Source organism: Cherax quadricarinatus, chromosome 12 (genome assembly GCF_038502225.1).
Source record: "Cherax quadricarinatus isolate ZL_2023a chromosome 12, ASM3850222v1, whole genome shotgun sequence".
NCBI lineage: Eukaryota > Metazoa > Arthropoda > Malacostraca > Decapoda > Parastacidae > Cherax > Cherax quadricarinatus.
The window spans coordinates 29,131,881-29,151,314 of NC_091303.1; the positions used below are offsets into that span (position 1 = coordinate 29,131,881).

The following is a 19,434-nucleotide window of genomic DNA, read 5'->3' on the forward strand; positions in this document are numbered from 1 at the left end:
GTTCTGAAGCCAAACTGGCCATCAGAAAGTAGAGAATTGTGTTCCAGGTATCTGCGAAGGCGATGATTGATGAGTTTTTCAAAGAGTTTTCCTAAAGTTTCGAGGAGGCTGATAGGGCCATACTTTCTAGGGTCAGAGTGATCTTTATTGGGTTTAGGAAGGAGGATAGCAGTAGCAGCTTTAAAGAGGGAAGGGAAGTATCCAGAGGCAAAGGAGGCATTGAGGAGGTTTGTGTAGGCAGTAATGATAGAGTCAGGAAGGTGTTTCAGGATAATATGATTTAGGCCAGAGGCACCAGGGGCCTTGGGAGGAAGGTGTCTGAGGAGAGTTTTAACGTCTGTGTTGGTGAAAGGAGTGTCAAGTTCTTGGGAGGAGGTAAGAGAGTCCTGATGGATGTGGCTGTCTGATGTTATTTCGTGTGTGTGTGTAGTGCTCCAGTGTTCTATGTTCTGAATGTGTTGAATAGCGTTAGGGTGGGGTGGGTGAGGTTGGGAGATGTTTCCCCAGATGTGTTTGAAGATGTTAGTAGCAGCCTGCGGTCTGAGATGTGTGTTGCTGTGGGTGATGTGTTTGAATTTGTTGGTGGGAGTGGTGCCTCTGATTTTTTTGATAAAGTTCCAGAAGGCTTTGGTGTTTTTGATACGCTGTTTGTCCGCTTGTAGTATGAGCTGTGACCAGCGATTGTTGTGGTCTTAGTCTAGACTGTGTAGAATGTTGTTTCTGAGGTAAGTGAGATCTAATCGGACTTGATTAAATCTGTGTGTGTTGTAGAGAAAGCGGTTGTGGTAACAGATAATTAGTCTTCTTGTTCTGATTGAGGGTTTGAAGGAATAACGAGTGGTGTGGGTTTTCTTTGGTATTGCGATGTTGACTGCTTGTGTAATGGTGTCCTGGATGATAGCAAGTTGAGTATCAAGTTGAGTGTCAATGTCAGAGATGGGTTTGCTGTTGTAATCATAGGTGAGGTTAGTATTATCTATGTGTTGTTTGAAGGCATCCCAGTCAGCGTTCTTGTAGGAGAAGGAAGGTGTGGCCGGGATGAGGATAGGGTTGGAGGAGATGTGTAAGATAACGGGAATGTGATAAGAGCCTGTAATAGGGCCAGGTGATATGTAGTGTTGAAAGAGAGAGCTGGCTCGGTTTGCCAGAATGATGTCGTGTTTGCCTTGGCCAGTGTGATTGTAGGTGTTGAAGTCTGGGCCGAGGTGAACTAGGTGTTTGTGGTTTGTGAAGTTGAGTAATTAGTGACCAAGTTGGTTGTTACTGGTGTGATGAAAAGCCGTGTGTTTGGCATTCATATCAGCTAGTAGGCATGTTGGTGTGTTGGTGTAGTTGAAGACTAAGGAGAGGTCGTGTATGTTGAGAATAGTGTTTGGACGAGCATAGGTGGTGAAAAAGATGAAGAGGCCAAGGTGGTTGTGTATTCTGACTGCAAGACAGTGTTGGTGAATAAAAGGGATTAGGAGAAATTTGTGTTTTATGTTGGATTTGACAAGGATGGCAACCCCATCGTGGGGATCATAGGGGGACTGTAGTGCAGTATAACCATAATGGCGGATGTTGAGGGCTTTATGCAGGTACTGTTTAGCAACAACATCTGGCCTCTGCTTCAAGGAGCTCGGCCAGTAGGAACAATTGTAAAGTAAGAATGCATGCTGAACTGAATCACCCAAAACATACTTAAATGGTTTCTGGCTCACAGCAAAGTAATGTCGGGGGAGGGAGCTGGAGATGTTGAAGCCCGGTGATAGTGGTGCCATATGGATGTGTGTTTGTAGGTGCTATGAATCGCTTCTGGAGTGAGGAAGAGATGGACCTGTTTTTTATGTTCTTTGGTCTGTCTGTCAGTAGTTGGGGCAGGTTTAGCCGAGTGATTTTATCTGCATGAGCTGGAGTTGGACCTGGATGGAAGTTTTGGTTGTGGTATGCAGAGGAAGTGAAGGCAGCTGGTAGGGATGAGGAAGAGGCTACAGTAAGGAAATGAGGAAGGGAAGCTTGGAAGGGGATGGCAAAGTGGGTAAGGAAGTGGGGAGGGGTGGCAGCAGCAGCAGTAGGGGTGTTAGGAAGGTAGGAGTAGGAAGAGGGGTAAATATATATTGGTGAGCAGGAAGTGGGGGGGGAGAGAGGAGGAGGGAGAGGTTGTAGGAGGCTTAGAAGAGAAGCTATGGAAGAAGGGATAATTAAAGAGGAAGATTGTTAGCAGACAAGATTAGGTTAAGGACATGTGAGTAGTCTGATTGGTAAGCTTGAGATTACCATCACAGAGTGGGGGTAGCGGTGCGAGTTGAGAAAGTTAGGTCAAGCAAGTCCATGGTTGACAGAAATATAATTGAATCTTGTTTCATAAAAAGCAGTTTTGAAAATAATATGAATATTTCTTAAGTTTATATAAATTAATTACTATAATTAATAAAAATTTGGTTAGAGTTTAATAATACATTGGACAAATAATAAACCTTGCTTCTTGGGTGAATGATCTGTTGTGGGTTGCCGTGGAGACTGTCTAGTTGGACCAGCGGACCTACTGCAGTGCCCTCTTTTCATATATCCATTGTCCCGCGCCAGGTGTTTCTTTGTTGTGGGAGTTGGCTGTGAGGTGTAGCTCCAAGCCTGAATGCCTTCCCGATGTACATACTTCATAGTTCCTTGACAATGAGTAGTCACTGAAGCGCTTTTGGAATTTCAAATTTCATCTTGACAGTGGTTGTTTTGAAAATGGTTTTATAATTACCTGTTTACTGTGATCTTATTGTATGGTATATATATACATACAGTTATATATATATATATATATATATAGGCAAGTATATATATAAATATATATATGAAGTTGGGCTGTCTGCGGACCAGTAGTTTCATTTGGTGAACTGTCTTTATGTGATCGATGTCATTATCCTGTACGAACATGTGTCAGACTCGAGATATCCCAGGAATGAAGGATACAACCAGAGTGGAGTTGTTGTATGTTGCTCGTCTTGGGTTGTAGAAGCTCTCTTCTCGCAGTCTGTGGAGCACAGCCAAGTGTGGTACCCTTAACAACATTGGCCTTGTACATAACAGTAAAGCCACCCACATCCCTCCAGTGTTGAAGTCTCTCTCTCTCTCTCTCTCTCTCTCTCTCTCTCTCTCTCTCTCTCTCTCTCTCTCTCTCTCTCACTTTCTCTCTCAATCTCTCTCTCTCACTTTCTTTCTCTCTGCCTCTGTCTCACTCTCTCTCTCTCTCTCTCTCTCTCTGCCTCTCTCTCTCTCTGCCTCTCTTTCTCTCTCACTCTCTCTCTCTCTCCTCTCTCTCTGCCTCTCTTTCTCTCTCTCTCTCTCTCTTTATATAAGTGTGGTTTGTTAAGGTTAGGTTGAGGATCCCTAGCTTTATTGACAAGCCATTTACAGGTTGCTGATTCCTAACTTTATTGACAAACCAGAGCTGTTACCTACATCAGCTCATTTGAAAGCATTTTTATTGTTATGAGACATATGCTAATTTTTATTGTTATGAAACATAATTAGTAGGAACAGGACAGAAATTGAGCCATCTGTGGGCCAGCGCATTTCATTTGAGCAACTTGACTATCTTGCTGTTATCATAGTGCAATGAATGTGTTCCAGACCTTGAGCCACCTGGGAATAAATGATCTCAGATGAAGTGATGTTCTGGAGAAGGGTACAGCAGGATTGAAGTTGCTGCTTTCTGTCCGTCTTGTGGTATAGAAACTTGCTTCTCGCTGTCCTCTCTCCGTTGTCTCTCTCTCTCACACACACACACACATGCAAATCCTACACCACATACAAATTATACACCACACATAAATCATACACCGAACATACAAATCATACACCACATACAAATCATACACTACATACAAATCATACACCACACATGTTATTCATAAGCACCACATACAATATGCATCACACATATATCAATATACACACATACAATCAACACAGACACAAGAAGATCATGCACTACATGCAAATCATACACAGCACATACATATCATACGCCACACATACAAATCATGCACCACTCATACAAATATGCCACACATACAAATCATACACCACACATACAGATCATGCATCACTCATACAAATATGCCACACATACAAATTATACGCCACGCATACAAATCACACACCACACATATAAATCATGCACCATACATTAAAATCATACGTCACCCATACAAATGTATCAAGCATATAATCATACACCTCACATATATATCATACACCATATATATAAATCAAACAATATATGCAAAACATGCAATACACAAACAAATCGTATACCGCACATAAAATTCAAACACTGCACATACAGATCATACACCAGGCATAGAAATCATGCACCACACAGAAATCATACACCACACATAAAACTCAAACAGCACTCATACAAATCATGCACCACACATACAGATCATTAACAACACATACAAATCATACACCACACATGCAAATCATGCACCGCACATACAAACCATGCACCACACATACAGATCATGCGTCACACATTCAAATCATGCGTCACACATTCAAATCGTGCACCACACAAACAAATCATGCACCACACATACAGATCATGCACCAGACATACAGTTCATACACCACACATACAAATCATACACCACACATGCAAATCATACACCACGCATACAAATCATGCACCACACATACAGATCATGCGTCACACATTCAAATCATGCGTCACACATTCAAATCGTGCACCACACATACAGATCATGCACCAGACATACAGTTCATACACCACATACAAATCATACACCACGCATGCAAATCATACATCACACAGAAAAATCATGCACCTCACATACAAATCATACGCCACACATACAAATCATACACCACACATACAAATCATGCACCACACAAACAAATCATGCACCACACGTACAGATCATACACCACACATACAAACCATGCACCACACATACAAATCATACACCACACATACAAATCATACACCACACATACAAATCATACGCCACACATACAAATCATACACCATGCATACAAATCATACACGACACATACAAATCATGCACCACACACAAATCATGCACAACACATACAAATCGTGCACCACACATACAAATCTTACACCACACATACAAATCATGCACAACACATACAAATCATGCACCACATATACAAATCATACACCACACATACAAATCATACACCACACATACAAATCATACACCACACATACAAATCATACACCACACATACAAATCATACACCACACATACAAATCATACGCCACACATACAAATCATACACCATGCATAAAAATCATACACGACACATACAAATCATGCACCAAGATACAAATCATGCACCACACAAACAAATCATGCATCACACATACAGATCACACACCACACATACAAATCATACACCACACATACAAATCATACACCATGCATACAAATCATGCACCACACACTCAAATCATGCACAACACATACAAATCATGCACCACACATACAAATCATGCACCACATATACAAATCATACACCACACATACAAATCATGCACCACACATACAAATCAAACACCACACATACAAATCATGCACCACATATACAAATCATACACCACACATACAAATCATACACCACACATACAAATCATACACCACACATACAAATCACACACCACACATACAAATCATACACCACACATACAAATCATACACCATGCATACAAATCATGCACCACACACTCAAATCATGCACAACACATACAAATCATGCACCACACATACAAATCATGCACCACATATACAAATCATACACCACACATACAAATCATGCACCACACATACAAATCAAACACCACACATACAAATCATGCACCACATATACAAATCATACACCACACATACAAATCATGCACCGCACATACAAATCATACACCACACATAGAAATCATGCACCACACATACAAATCATGCACCACATATACAAATCATACACCACACATACAAATCATGCACCACACATACAAATCATGCACCACATATACAAATCATACACCACACATACAAATCATGCACCACATATGCAAATCATACACCACGCATACAAATCATGCACCATATATACAAATCGTGCACCACACACACAAGTCATACACCACAAATACAAATCATACACCACACATACAAATTATACTCCACACATAAAAATCATGCATCACACATACAGATCATACACCCCACATACAAATCATGCACCACACATACAAATCATACACCACACATGCAAATCATGCACCACACATAGAAATTCTGCACCACACTTAGAAATCATGCACCACACATACAAATCATGCACCACACATACAAATCATACACCACACATGCAAATCATGCACCACACATAGAAATTCTGCACCACACTTATAAATCGTGCACCACACATACAGATCATGCACCACACATACAAATCATGCACCACACATAGAAATTATGCACCACACAGAAATCATGCACCACCACACATACAGATCACACCAGACATACAGATCATACACCACACATACAAATCATGCACTACACATACAGATCATACACCACACATACAGATCATACACCACACATACAGATCATACACCACACATACAAATCATGCACCACACATACAGATCATACACCACACATACAGATCATACACCAGACATACAGATCATACACCACACATACAAATCATGCACTACACATACAGATCATACACCACACATACAGATCATACACCACACATACAGATCATACACCACACATACAGATCATACACCACACATACTGATCATACACCACACATACAGATCATACATCACACATTCAAGTCATACATCACATATACTCTTGGTGTCGATGTTATTTGTACTGCTGTAACTGCTACTCACGTTAAGGGCGCTAGTGCTACTGTTTCTCACGTTAGACGTGCTGTTGTTACTGCTGCTTACGTTAATGGTGCTGCTGTTACTGTTACTCATGATAATGGTACTATTGCTCACGTTAGAGGCGCTGTTATTACTTTTACTCACGTTAATGGTGCTATTGTTACTGTTACTGACGTTAATGATTCTGTTGTTTCTCTTACTCATGTTAGAGGTGCTGTTGTTACTGTTATTCACGTTAATGGTACTGTTACTGTTACTAACGTTAGTGGTGCTGTTGTTAATGTTACTTACATTAATGGTGCTGTTGTTAATGTTACGTTAATAGTGTTGCTCTTACTGTTACTCATATTAATGGTGCTGCAGTTACTTTTATTGGTACTGTTGTTACTGTTGCTCAAGTTAGTGGTGCTGTTGTTACTATTACTCACTTTTATGGTGTTGCTGTTACTGTTACTCACGTTAACGTTGCTGCTGTTACTGTTACTCACGTTAACGTTGCTGCTGTTACTGTTACTCACGTTAACGTTGCTGCTGTTACTGTTACTCACGTTAACGTTGCTGCTGTTACTGTTACTCACGTTAACGTTGCTGCTGTTACTGTTACTCACGTTAACGTTGCTGCTGTTACTGTTACTCACGTTAACGTTGCTGCTGTTACTGTTACTCACGTTAACGTTGCTGCTGTTACTGTTACTCACGTTAACGTTGCTGCTGTTACTGTTACTCAGGTTAACGTTGCTGTTGTTACTGTTACTCAGGTTAACGTTGCTGTTGTTACTGTTACTCAGGTTAACGTTGCTGTTGTTACTGTTACTCACGTTAACGTTGCTGCTGTTACTGTTACTCAGGTTAACGTTGCTGTTGTTACTGTTACTCAGGTTAACGTTGCTGCTGTTACTGTTACTCACGTTAACGTTGCTGCTGTTACTGTTACTCAGGTTAACGTTGCTGTTGTTACTGTTACTCAGGTTAACGTTGCTGTTGTTACTGTTACTCAGGTTAACGTTGCTGTTGTTACTGTTACTCAGGTTAACGTTGCTGTTGTTACTGTTACTCACGTTAACGTTGCTGCTGTTACTGTTACTCAGGTTAACGTTGCTGTTGTTACTGTTACTCACGTTAACGTTGCTGCTGTTACTGTTACTCAGGTTAACGTTGCTGTTGTTACTGTTACTCAGGTTAACGTTGCTGCTGTTACTGTTACTCACGTTAACGTTGCTGCTGTTACTGTTACTCACGTTAACGTTGCTGCTGTTACTGTTACTCACGTTAACGTTGCTGCTGTTACTGTTACTCACGTTAACGTTGCTGTTGTTACTGTTACTCACGTTAACGTTGCTGCTGTTACTGTTACTCACGTTAACGTTGCTGTTGTTACTGTTACTCACGTTAACGTTGCTGCTGTTACTGTTACTCAGGTTAACGTTGCTGCTGTTACTGTTACTCACGTTAACGTTGCTGCTGTTACTGTTACTCACGTTAACGTTGCTGTTGTTACTGTTACTCAGGTTAACGTTGCTGCTGTTACTGTTACTCACGTTAACGTTGCTGTTGTTACTGTTACTCAGGTTAACGTTGCTGTTGTTACTGTTACTCAGGTTAACGTTGCTGTTGTTACTGTTACTCAGGTTAACGTTGCTGTTGTTACTGTTAATTAGGTTAACGTTGCTGTTGTTACTGTTAATTAGGTTAACGTTGCTGTTGTTACTGTTAATTAGGTTAACGTTGCTGTTGTTACTGTTAATTAGGTTAACGTTGCTGTTGTTACTGTTAATTAGGTTAACGTTGCTGTTGTTACTTTAATGATGCTGCTGGTACATATTTTTTTGTAATTTTGTATTGGTAGTGATGTGTGAGAGATGTGTGGTGGGTGAGAGATGTGTGGTGGGTGAGAGATGTGTGGTGGGTGAGAGATGTGTGGTGGGTGAGAGATGTGTGGTGGGTGAGAGATGTGTGGTGGGTGAGAGATGTGTGGTGGGTGAGAGATGTGTGGTGGGTGAGAGATGTGTGGTGGGTGAGAGATGTGTGGTGGGTGAGAGATGTGTGGTGGGTGAGAGATGTGTGGTGGGTGAGAGATGTGTGGTGGATGAGAGATGTGTGGTGGGTGAGAGATGTGTGGTGGGTGAGAGATGTGTGGTGGGTGAGAGATGTGTGGTGGGTGAGAGATGTGTGGTGGGTGAGAGATGTGTGGTGGGTGAGAGATGTGTGGTGGATGAGAGATGTGTGGTGGGTGAGAGATGTGTGGTGGATGAGAGATGTGTGGTGGGTGAGAGATGTGTGGTGGATGAGAGATGTGTGGTGGGTGAGAGATGTGTGGTGGGTGAGAGATGTGTGGTGGATGAGAGATGTGTGGTGGGTGAGAGATGTGTGGTGGGTGAGAGATGTGTGGTGGGTGAGAGATGTGTGGTGGGTGAGAGATGTGTGGTGGGTGAGAGATGTGTGGTGGATGAGAGATGTGTGGTGGGTGAGAGATGTGTGGTGGGTGAGAGATGTGTGGTGGGTAAGAGATGTGTGGTGGGTGAGAGATGTGTGGTGGATGAGAGATGTGTGGTGGGTGAGAGATGTGTGGTGGGTGAGAGATGTGTGGTGGGTAAGAGATGTGTGGTGGGTGAGAGATGTGTGGTGGGTAATGTGTGGTGGGTGAGATGTGTGGTGGGTGAGAGATGTGTGGTGGGTGAGATGTGTGGTGGTGAGATGTGTGTGGTGGGTAAGAGATGTGTGGTGGGTGAGAGATGTGTGGTGGGTGAGAGATGTGTGGTGGGTGAGAGATGTGTGGTGGGTGAGAGATGTGTGGTGGGTGAGAGATGTGTGGTGGGTGAGAGATGTGTGGTGGGTGAGAGATGTGTGGTGGGTGAGAGATGTGTGGTGGGTGAGAGATGTGTGGTGGGTGAGAGATGTGTGGTGGGTGAGAGATGTGTGGTGGGTGAGAGATGTGTGGTGGGTGAGAGATGTGTGGTGGGTGAGAGATGTGTGGTGGGTGAGAGATGTGTGGTGGGTGAGAGATGTGTGGTGGGTGAGAGATGTGTGGTGGGTGAGAGATGTGTGGTGGGTGAGAGATGTGTGGTGGGTGAGAGATGTGTGGTGGGTGAGAGATGTGTGGTGGGTGAGAGATGTGTGGTGGGTGAGAGATGTGTGGTGGGTGAGAGATGTGTGGTGGGTGAGAGATGTGTGGTGGGTGAGAGATGTGTGGTGGGTGAGAGATGTGTGGTGGGTGAGAGATGTGTGGTGGGTGAGAGATGTGTGGTGGGTGAGAGATGTGTGGTGGGTGAGAGATGTGTGGTGGGTGAGAGATGTGTGGTGGGGTCGAGATGTGTGGTGGGTGAGAGATGTGTGGTGGGTGAGAGATGTGTGGTGGGTGAGAGATGTGTGGTGGGTGAGAGATGTGTGGTGGGTGAGAGATGTGTGGTGGGTGAGAGATGTGTGGTGGGTGAGAGATGTGTGGTGGGTGAGAGATGTGTGGTGGGTGAGAGATGTGTGGTGGGTGAGAGATGTGTGGTGGGTGAGAGATGTGTGGTGGGTGAGAGATGTGTGGTGGGTGAGAGATGTGTGGTGGGTGAGAGATGTGTGGTGGGTGAGAGATGTGTGGTGGGTGAGAGATGTGTGGTGGGTGAGAGATGTGTGGTGGGTGAGAGATGTGTGGTGGGTGAGAGATGTGTGGTGGGTGAGAGATGTGTGGTGGGTGAGAGATGTGTGGTGGGTGAGAGATGTGTGGTGGGTGAGAGATGTGTGGTGGGTGAGAGATGTGGTGGATGAGAGATGTGTGGTGGGTGAGAGATGTGTGGTGGGTGAGAGATGTGTGGTGGGTGAGAGATGTGTGGTGGGTGAGAGATGTGTGGTGGGTGAGAGATGTGTGGTGGGTGAGAGATGTGTGGTGGGTGAGAGATGTGTGGTGGATGAGAGATGTGTCGTGGGTGAGAGATGTGTGGTGGGTGAGAGATGTGTTGTGGTTGAGAGATGTGTGGTGGGTGAGAGATGTGTGGTGGGTGAGAGATGTGTGGTGGGTGAGAGATGTGTGGTGGGTGAGAGATGTGTGGTGGATGAGAGATGTGTGGTGGGTGAGAGATGTGTGGTGGGTGTGAGTGGTGTGGTGGGTGAGAGATGTGAGGTGGGTGAGAGATGTGTGGTGGGTGAGAGATGTGTGGTGGGTGAGAGATGTGTGGTGGGTGAGAGATGTGTGGTGGGTGAGAGATGTGTGGTGGGTGAGAGATGTGTGGTGGGTGAGAGATGTGTGGTGGGTGAGAGATGTGTGGTGGGTGAGAGATGTGTGGTGGGTGAGAGATGTGTGGTGGGTGAGAGATGTGTGGTGGGTGAGAGATGTGTGGTGGGTGAGAGATGTGTGGTGGGTGAGAGATGTGTGGTGGGTGAGAGATGTGTGGTGGGTGAGAGATGTGTGGGTGGGTGAGAGATGTGTGGTGGGTGAGAGATGTGTGGTGGGTGAGAGATGTGTGGTGGGTGAGAGATGTGTGGTGTGTGGTGAGAGATGTGTGGTGGGTGAGAGATGTGTGGTGGGTGAGAGATGTGTGGTGGGTGAGAGATGTGTGGTGGGTGAGAGATGTGTGGTGGGTGAGAGATGTGTGGTGGGTGAGAGATGTGTGGTGGGAGAGAGATGTGTGGTGGTGGAGAGATGTGTGGTGGGTGAGAGATGTGTGGTGGGTGAGAGATGTGTGGTGGGTGAGAGATGTGTGGTGGGTGAGAGATGTGTGGTGGGTGAGAGATGTGTGGTGGGTGAGAGATGTGTGGTGGGTGAGAGATGTGTGGTGGGTGAGAGATGTGTGGTGGGTGAGAGATGTGTGGTGGGTGAGAGATGTGTGGTGGGAGAGATGTGTGGTGGGTGAGAGATGTGTGGTGGGTGAGAGATGTGTGGTGGGTGAGAGATGTGTGGTGGGTGAGAGATGTGTGGTGGGTGAGAGATGTGTGGTGGGTGAGAGATGTGTGGTGGGTGAGAGATGTGTGGTGGGTGAGAGATGTGTGGTGGATGAGAGATGTGTGGTGGGTGAGAGATGTGTGGTGGGTGAGAGATGTGTGGTGGGTGAGAGATGTGTGGTGGGTGAGAGATGTGTGGTGGGTGAGAGATGTGTGGTGGGTGAGAGATGTGTGGTGGGTGAGAGATGTGTGGTGGGTGAGAGATGTGTGGTGGGTGAGAGATGTGTGGTGGGTGAGAGATGTGTGGTGGGTGAGAGATGTGTGGTGGGTGAGAGGGTGATGTGTGGTGGGTGAGAGATGTGTGGTGGGTGAGAGATGTGTGGTGGGTGAGAGATGTGTGGTGGGTGAGAGATGTGTGGTGGGTGAGAGATGTGTGGTGGGTGAGAGATGTGTGGTGGGTGAGAGATGTGTGGTGGGTGAGAGATGTGTGGTGGGTGAGAGATGTGTGGTGGGTGAGAGATGTGTGGTGGGTGAGAGATGTGTGGTGGGTGAGAGATGTGTGGTGGGTGAGAGATGTGTGGTGGGTGAGAGATGTGTGGTGGGTGAGAGATGTGTGGTGGGTGAGAGATGTGTGGTGGGTGTGGTGGGTGAGAGATGTGAGAGATGTGTGGTGGGTGAGAGATGTGTGGTGGGTGAGAGATGTGTGGTGGGTGAGAGACGTGTGGTGGTTGAGAGATGTGTGGTGGATGAGAGATGTGTGGTGGATGAGAGATGTGTGGTGGGTGAGAGATGTGTGGTGGGTGAGAGATGTGTGGTGGGTGAGAGATGTGTGGTGGGTGAGAGATGTGTGGTGGGTGAGAGATGTGTGGTGGGTGAGAGATGTGTGGTGGGTGAGAGATATGTGGTGGGTGAGAGATGTGTGGTGGATGAGAGATGTGTGGTGAGTGAGAGATGTGTGGTGGGTGAGAGATGTGTGGTGGGTAAGAGATGTGTGGTGGGTGAGAGATGTGTGGCGGGTGAGAGATGTGTGGTGGATGAGAGATATGTGGTGGGTGAGAGATGTGTGGTGGGTGAGAGATGTGTGGTGGGTGAGAGATAAGTGGTGGGTGAGAGATGTGTGGTGGGTGAGAGATATGTGGTGGGTGAGAGATGTGTGGTGGATGAGAGATGTGTGGTGGGTGAGAGATGTGTGGTGGGAGAGAGATGTGTGGTGGGTGAGAGATGTGTGGTGGGTGAGAGATGTGTGGTGGGTGAGAGATGTGTGGTGGATGAGAGATGTGTGGTGGGTGAGAGATGTGTGGTGGGTGAGAGATGTGTGGTGGGTGAGAGATGTGTGGTGGATGAGAGATGTGTGGTGGATGAGAGATGTGTGGTGGGTGAGAGATGTGTGGTGGGTGAGAGATGTGTGGTGGGTGAGAGATGTGTGGTGGGTGAGAGATGTGTGGTGGATGAGAGATGTGTGGTGGGTGAGAGATGTGTGGTGGGTGAGAGATGTGTGGTGGGTGAGAGATGTGTGGTGGGTGAGAGATGTGTGGTGGGTGAAAGATGTGTGGTGGGTGAGAGATGTGTGGTGGGTGAGAGATGTGTGGTGGGTGAGAGATGTGTTGTGGTTGAGAGATGTGTGGTGGGTGAGAGATGTGTGGTGGGTGAGAGATGTGTGGTGGGTGAGAGATGTGTGGTGGGTGAGAGATGTGTGGTAGGTGACAGATGTGTGGTGGGTGAGAGATGTGTGGTGGGTGAGAGATGTGTGGTGGGTGAGAGATGTGTGGTGGGTGAGAGATGTGTGGTGGGTGAGAGATGTGTGGTGGGTGAGAGATGTGTGGTGGGTGAGAGATGTGTGGTGGGTGAAAGATTTGTGGTCGGTGAGAGATGTGTGGTGGGTAAAAGATGTTTGGTGGATGAGAGATGTGTCGTGGGTGAGAGATGTGTGGTGGGTGAGAGATGTGTGGTGGATGAGAGATGTGTGGTGGATGAGAGATGTGTGGTGGGTGAGAGATGAGTGGTGGGTGAGAGATGTGTGGAGCGTGAGAGATGTGTGGTGGGTGAGAGATGTGTGGTGGGTGAGAGATGTGTGGTGGGTGAGAGATGTGTTGTGGATGAGAGATGTGTGGTGGATGAGAGATGTGTGGTGGGTGAGAGATGTGTGGTGGGTGAGAGATGTGTGTTGGGTGAGAGATGTGTGTGGTGTGTGAGAGATGTGTTGTGGGTGAGAGATGTGTGTGGTGTGTGAGAGATGTGTGGTGGGTGAGAGGTGTGTGTGGTGTGTGAGAGATTTGTGTGTGTGAGAGATTTGTAGTGGGTGAGAGATGTGTGGTGGGTAAGAGATGTGTTGTGGGTGAGAAATGTGTTGTGGGTGAGATGTGTGTGGTGTATGAGAGATTTGTGTGTGTGAGAGATGTGTGGTGGGTGAGAGATGTGTGGTGGGTAAGAGATGTGTGGTGGGTGAGAGATGTGTGGTCGGTGAGAGATGTGTGGTGGGTGAGATATGTGTGTGGTGGGTGAGAAATGTGTGTGGTGGGTGAGAGATGCGTGTGATGGGTGAGAGATGTGTGTGGTGGGTGAGAGATGTATGTGGTATGTGAGAGATGTGTGGTTGGTGAGAGATGTGTGGTGGGTGAGAGATGTGTGGTGGGTGAGAGATGTGTGGTGGGTGAGAGATGTGTGGTGGGTGAGAGAGGTGTGGTGGGTGAGAGATGTGTGGTGGGTGAGAGATGTGTGGTGGGTGAGAGATGTGTGGTGGGTGAGAGAGGTGTGGTGGGTGAGAGATGTGTGGTGGATGAGAGATGTGTGGTGGGTGAGAGATGTGTGGTGGGTGAGAGATGTGTGGTGGGTGAGAGATGTGTGGTGGGTGAGAGATGTGTGGTGGGGACACAATTAAAATACTACCACTGGAAGTAAGGCAGTCAGTCCCTGGTAAAATCTTGACATTACAGGTAAACTACTGTACCACGATCATTACAGGTTAACCACTGTGCCACGAACATTACAGGTAAACCACTGTGCCACGAACATTACAGGTAAACCACTGTACCACGATCATTGCAGGTAAACGACTGAGCCACGAACATTACAGGTAAACTACTGTACCACGATCATTACAGGTTAACCACTGTGCCACGAACATTACAGGTAAACCACTGTGCCACGAACATTACAGGTAAACCACTGTACCACGATCATTGCAGGTAAACGACTGTGCCACGAACATTACAGGTAAACTACTGTACCACGATCATTGCAGGTAAACTACTGTGCCACGAACATTACAGGTAAAGATTTACGTAATTTTTTTACTTTAAAGGTAGCTCAAAAATGAAGAATTATCTTCATTCTTGTTCTGTGATGTATTGAATTATTAACCTTCTAGGGTAATAATAACAGCATCAGTTGCTTCTACCTTCCAGTATAACATGTAAATATTAACACTGTATTGACGCACCTGGTGTACCCATACTTCCCATTTAACACAGTCCACCTTAATTAATAGCCACCTCTACCACTGCTCATGTACCATTACTTCTCACTTTATAGTCTTCCTGACGCTGGGTTACTAAGTCCTCTCTTCATCCTCACTCCTGAGTTTACTTCAAGAATACATCATGTTGCAGCTTTAACAAAAAAAAAAAAAAAAAAAACTTTTCACCCTGGGCTGGAGGTGAAGCATGTAGCCTTCATCTTCTTACCTTACACCTGTACATTAACACCAGCTTACCTTCCCTAACCTGTGATCGCCGCCTTCTTTCCTAAGTATTTGAAGGATGACCAGTCCTGTGAAAACTACCAAAGTCGCCTGACGTACTCGAATTTAATTGAAAGTTCTCATGAACATAAATCGAGAATTTATAGCAAGCGAGGAGGGGAGGGGGATGAAGTGGGAAGGGGGTCGTGGTGTTGGGCTGCGGGAGGATGAGGCTGGGGAAGGGGGGTTTCTTGAGGATTGGTAGGCTGGGTTAGGGGAGATTGAGAAATGGGAAGGTTGGTTGGGTGAAGGCAGGATAGTTGATTAGGTGAGGGTTGAGGATGGTGAGTTGGTTTAGTCGTGGGGAAGAGTGAAGGCAGGTTGAGGGTAGGTAGGGAGAGGGTTGGCTGTGTGTGGGTAGGCTGGGAGAGAGAGAGGGCTCTCGAGGTGGGCAGGTGATCTCTCATCATTGTGTGGGATATTAAGCAGACGGCGGGTCTGAGCGTGCTGCCCACTCTATCATTATGCACTTTGCTCCACATTATATGAGAGTGATCTTATTGAAGCATTCATAATTGTGAACATTCATCTTATCATCATGAGATCCACAACTATAATTTTCCAATTATTCTTTAAGTTACTCACATTGTCTTTTACTACGTAAATTCACCTTTTTTTCAAAATACTTTAATTTTGTTCAGAATTCCAGCAGATTTGTTCTGTCACACTCTGAGTGAACGTTTGTTCTACCACACTCTGAGTGAACGTTTGTTCTACCACACTCTGAGTGAACGTTTGTTCTACCACACTCTGAGTGAACATTTGTTCTACCACACTCTGAGTGAACATTTGTTCTACCACACTCTGAGTGAACATTTGTTCTACCACACTCTGAGTGAACATTTGTTCTACCACACTCTGAGTGAACATTTGTTCTACCACACTCTGAGTGAACATTTGTTCTACCACACTCTGAGTGAACATTTGTTCTACCACACTCTGAGTGAACATTTGTTCTACCACACTCTGAGTGAACATTTGTTCTACCACACTCTGAGTGAACATTTGTTCTACCACACTCTGAGTGAACATTTGTTCTATCACACTCTGAGTGAACATTCAGGGTCTAAAACGTTCTGTAAAATTGCTTCTCAGACTAATAATGTTAATATGATAATTAAGAAGAGTGAGGTAGCACATTCAGCTCACAATAGAAACAATACATCTCGAGACATATAAACAAGTGTCGTTACACCTGCTTCCCCTGTTACCTAGCAGTAAATAAATACCAAAGAGTTGCATCATGGAGGACCTTAAAACACCCGATGTGATAAAAAAACACACTTGGGCCTTTAATATGCAAGGAAGCTTATCTTTTTTTGCGGTTTTAGAGGATGCTGTTTTTCCCATACTACCCTGTTGATAGTACTATGTATGGCAACTGACCAAGCCTATGGCTGATGTGAGAACTGAGTACCTTTCGTGAATTGACGCCCAATGTGATTCTCTATCCTACGGTGTTGAATGTTTTTGGCCATATATCGACTTCACTGAAATGTGCCAACTTGTTGCCTTGATACCAGGCTCTAATAACATTACTGACACAGTAATTTAAGGTAAAGTGACACCCTGTGAGTGTATAGACATAACTCAAATCAAAAAGTTATCAGGGGTAATAAATAACCTGTGGCAGCCTGGCACAGGAGGCTGGTCATCTGACCCTCGAGTAATAAAAGTGGACTTGCTGGTATATCTTTATATGGACCTAGAAATTTCGTCTCTGTCCCATTTAAACACAGAGACAATTCTCTGCAACCCCAATAAAAATTAGACACTGCTTGCTTTTTTAGTTATCCAAGATCATTATCCTTCTGGGGATAATGATATGTTTGAATTATGGTTAATGATTGCTTGTAGTAATTGAAAATAAATGCTGACAATCCTCCTTCATAGTGTTCTTAGATGCTTCCCGGTACCACTGTTGCTCACAATCCATGTTGCTCAAAATAAATAATATGTATCCTGGTCTGCCTGCTGGGTTATAGTCAACTGAAAAAGAAACCACAACGAGAGGTAATGTAGCATAAGAAATATGGCCTTAGTTTTAACCCAGACGTGTGTGTTTGTGTGTGTGTGTGTGTGTGTGTGTGTGTGTGTGTGTGTGTGTGTGTGTGTGTGTGTGTGTGTGTGTACTCACCTATTTGTGGTTGCAGGGGTCGAGTTCTAGCTCCTGGCCCCGCCTCTTCATTGGTTGCTACTGGGTCCTCTCTCTCCCTGCTCCAGTGTGTGTGTGTGTGTGTGTGTAGATAATATTGACCAGACTAACCTGCCCACTTCACTAGACTGACGTAATGGAGTTTGGTCACAGTATTTCTCAGCTTACTTATTGACAAATAATGTACTCTGCGCTATATCTTGAGCTGAAATTATAGAAGAATAAGTTTAGGATTTTGTACTAGAAAGCATTTTATATATAAATATTTAATGAAATTTACTCTTTATTGAAATTAAATTCGCGTTCTACAATATTTGGTCTATGGTCAATATTCCAGGTTAGGTTATCATTCCAATGGTCACTTACGTTTCCATGACACTTTCCCCATCATGCAGTCACACAAAAATAGCTACAACGACTAAAGAGGAACCAACATATCCCATCCTGCGCAGGAAAATAAGTTGGCTCCCCTCAGTCCACCTGTCAAGGCAACCTGTATATCAAACTCGGTACTTCTTGCTTATCAAGAGGCTGTTTTTTCCTGCGTATTTAACTGAGATTAATATCTTCTCACCTGGAAGAATTCCATTAGTATTTTTGAATGATTTCCTTAAATTAAAATTACAGATAAGTAAATAAAAAATAAGAAAATATTTACTAGTGAGTTTTCGACTTACATTAACTTTCCATTAATCTGCGCTGGACACCACTTATCTCCTACATGTAAACCGGAAGCTGGTGACAGAAAAGATATTTTGTTCCCACTTCGTCCTTCACTCGGAGACCTTTGAACATTTAATGATGTACGTCAGCGAGCAATTTTGACGTAATGCAGGAGAGGGTAGTGGAGTGATGCAGTAAATCACTGTCTCTGGTGGTCAGGTCTGAGCACACGCACTACACTTCCTCCCTCACAGGTGTATCATCTACTGCAGTGGCGTCCTGAATCCTGATTCTCTCATGCTAACTTTTAAAAAAATAGGTAAGAGATTCCAAGCCTCCCTAAAACTAGTATCACAATTCGTTCAGTAAAATTAGCGCCTTCACTGCTTAAAACCAATTTAAACCTTTCCGTCATTAAGATATATTAATGTTCAAAGTTTAAAGTCTATCATAATTTACGATCTCAGTTTACTGCACGGACGCCATATTACTACTCCTTCAATAAAAATGATAAATTTAAACCAATACAGTCCAAGATCAATCTGAACCTTCCTTAGTGTTTGATACGTTATAGGTTTAAATCCGGTGTAATTCCATTCCACGTCACATATAATACTGCACTTAATAGAGTCCAAGATCGATCTGAACCTGTCCTCCTCCTAATTTCCAAACTGCGTTATATTCACACCACACATTGCTCTCAGGCATGACATCTCCACTGCCTCCAGCCTTCTCCTTGTTGGAACATTCACCACCCTTATTTCACATCCATACAAGAGCATTGGTAAAACTATACTCTCATACATTTCCCTCTTTGTTTCCATAGACAAAGTTCTTTGTCTCCACAGACTCACAAGTGCACCACTCACGTTTTTCCCCTGATCAGTTCTATGATTCACCTTATTTTTTATAGACCCATCTGCTGACACATCGACTCCTAAATATCTGAACAGATTCACCTCCTCCATACTCTCTCCATCCAATCTGATATCCAGTCTTTCGTTACCCAATTTTTTTGTTATCCTCATCACCTTACTATATATATATATATATATATATATATATATATATATATATATATAT

At 44.7% G+C, this 19,434-nt stretch overlaps 1 protein-coding gene across 2 annotated transcripts in view; it reads left to right on the forward strand.

Annotated features, from left to right (window-relative positions):
• LOC128686616 (uncharacterized) overlaps nucleotides 1-19,434 on the forward strand; it is a 414,352-nt gene that overhangs the window by 18,798 nt on the left and 376,120 nt on the right. The window contains exon 1 of one of the 2 annotated variants that reach the window (XM_070084303.1): nucleotides 14,643-15,063. The exons of the other annotated variant lie outside the window; for it this stretch is intronic. The gene's annotated coding sequence lies outside the window, so the exon portion shown is untranslated. Of the gene's footprint in view, nucleotides 1-14,642; nucleotides 15,064-19,434 lie in introns of those variants that run through there. 2 annotated transcript variants of the gene reach the window in all.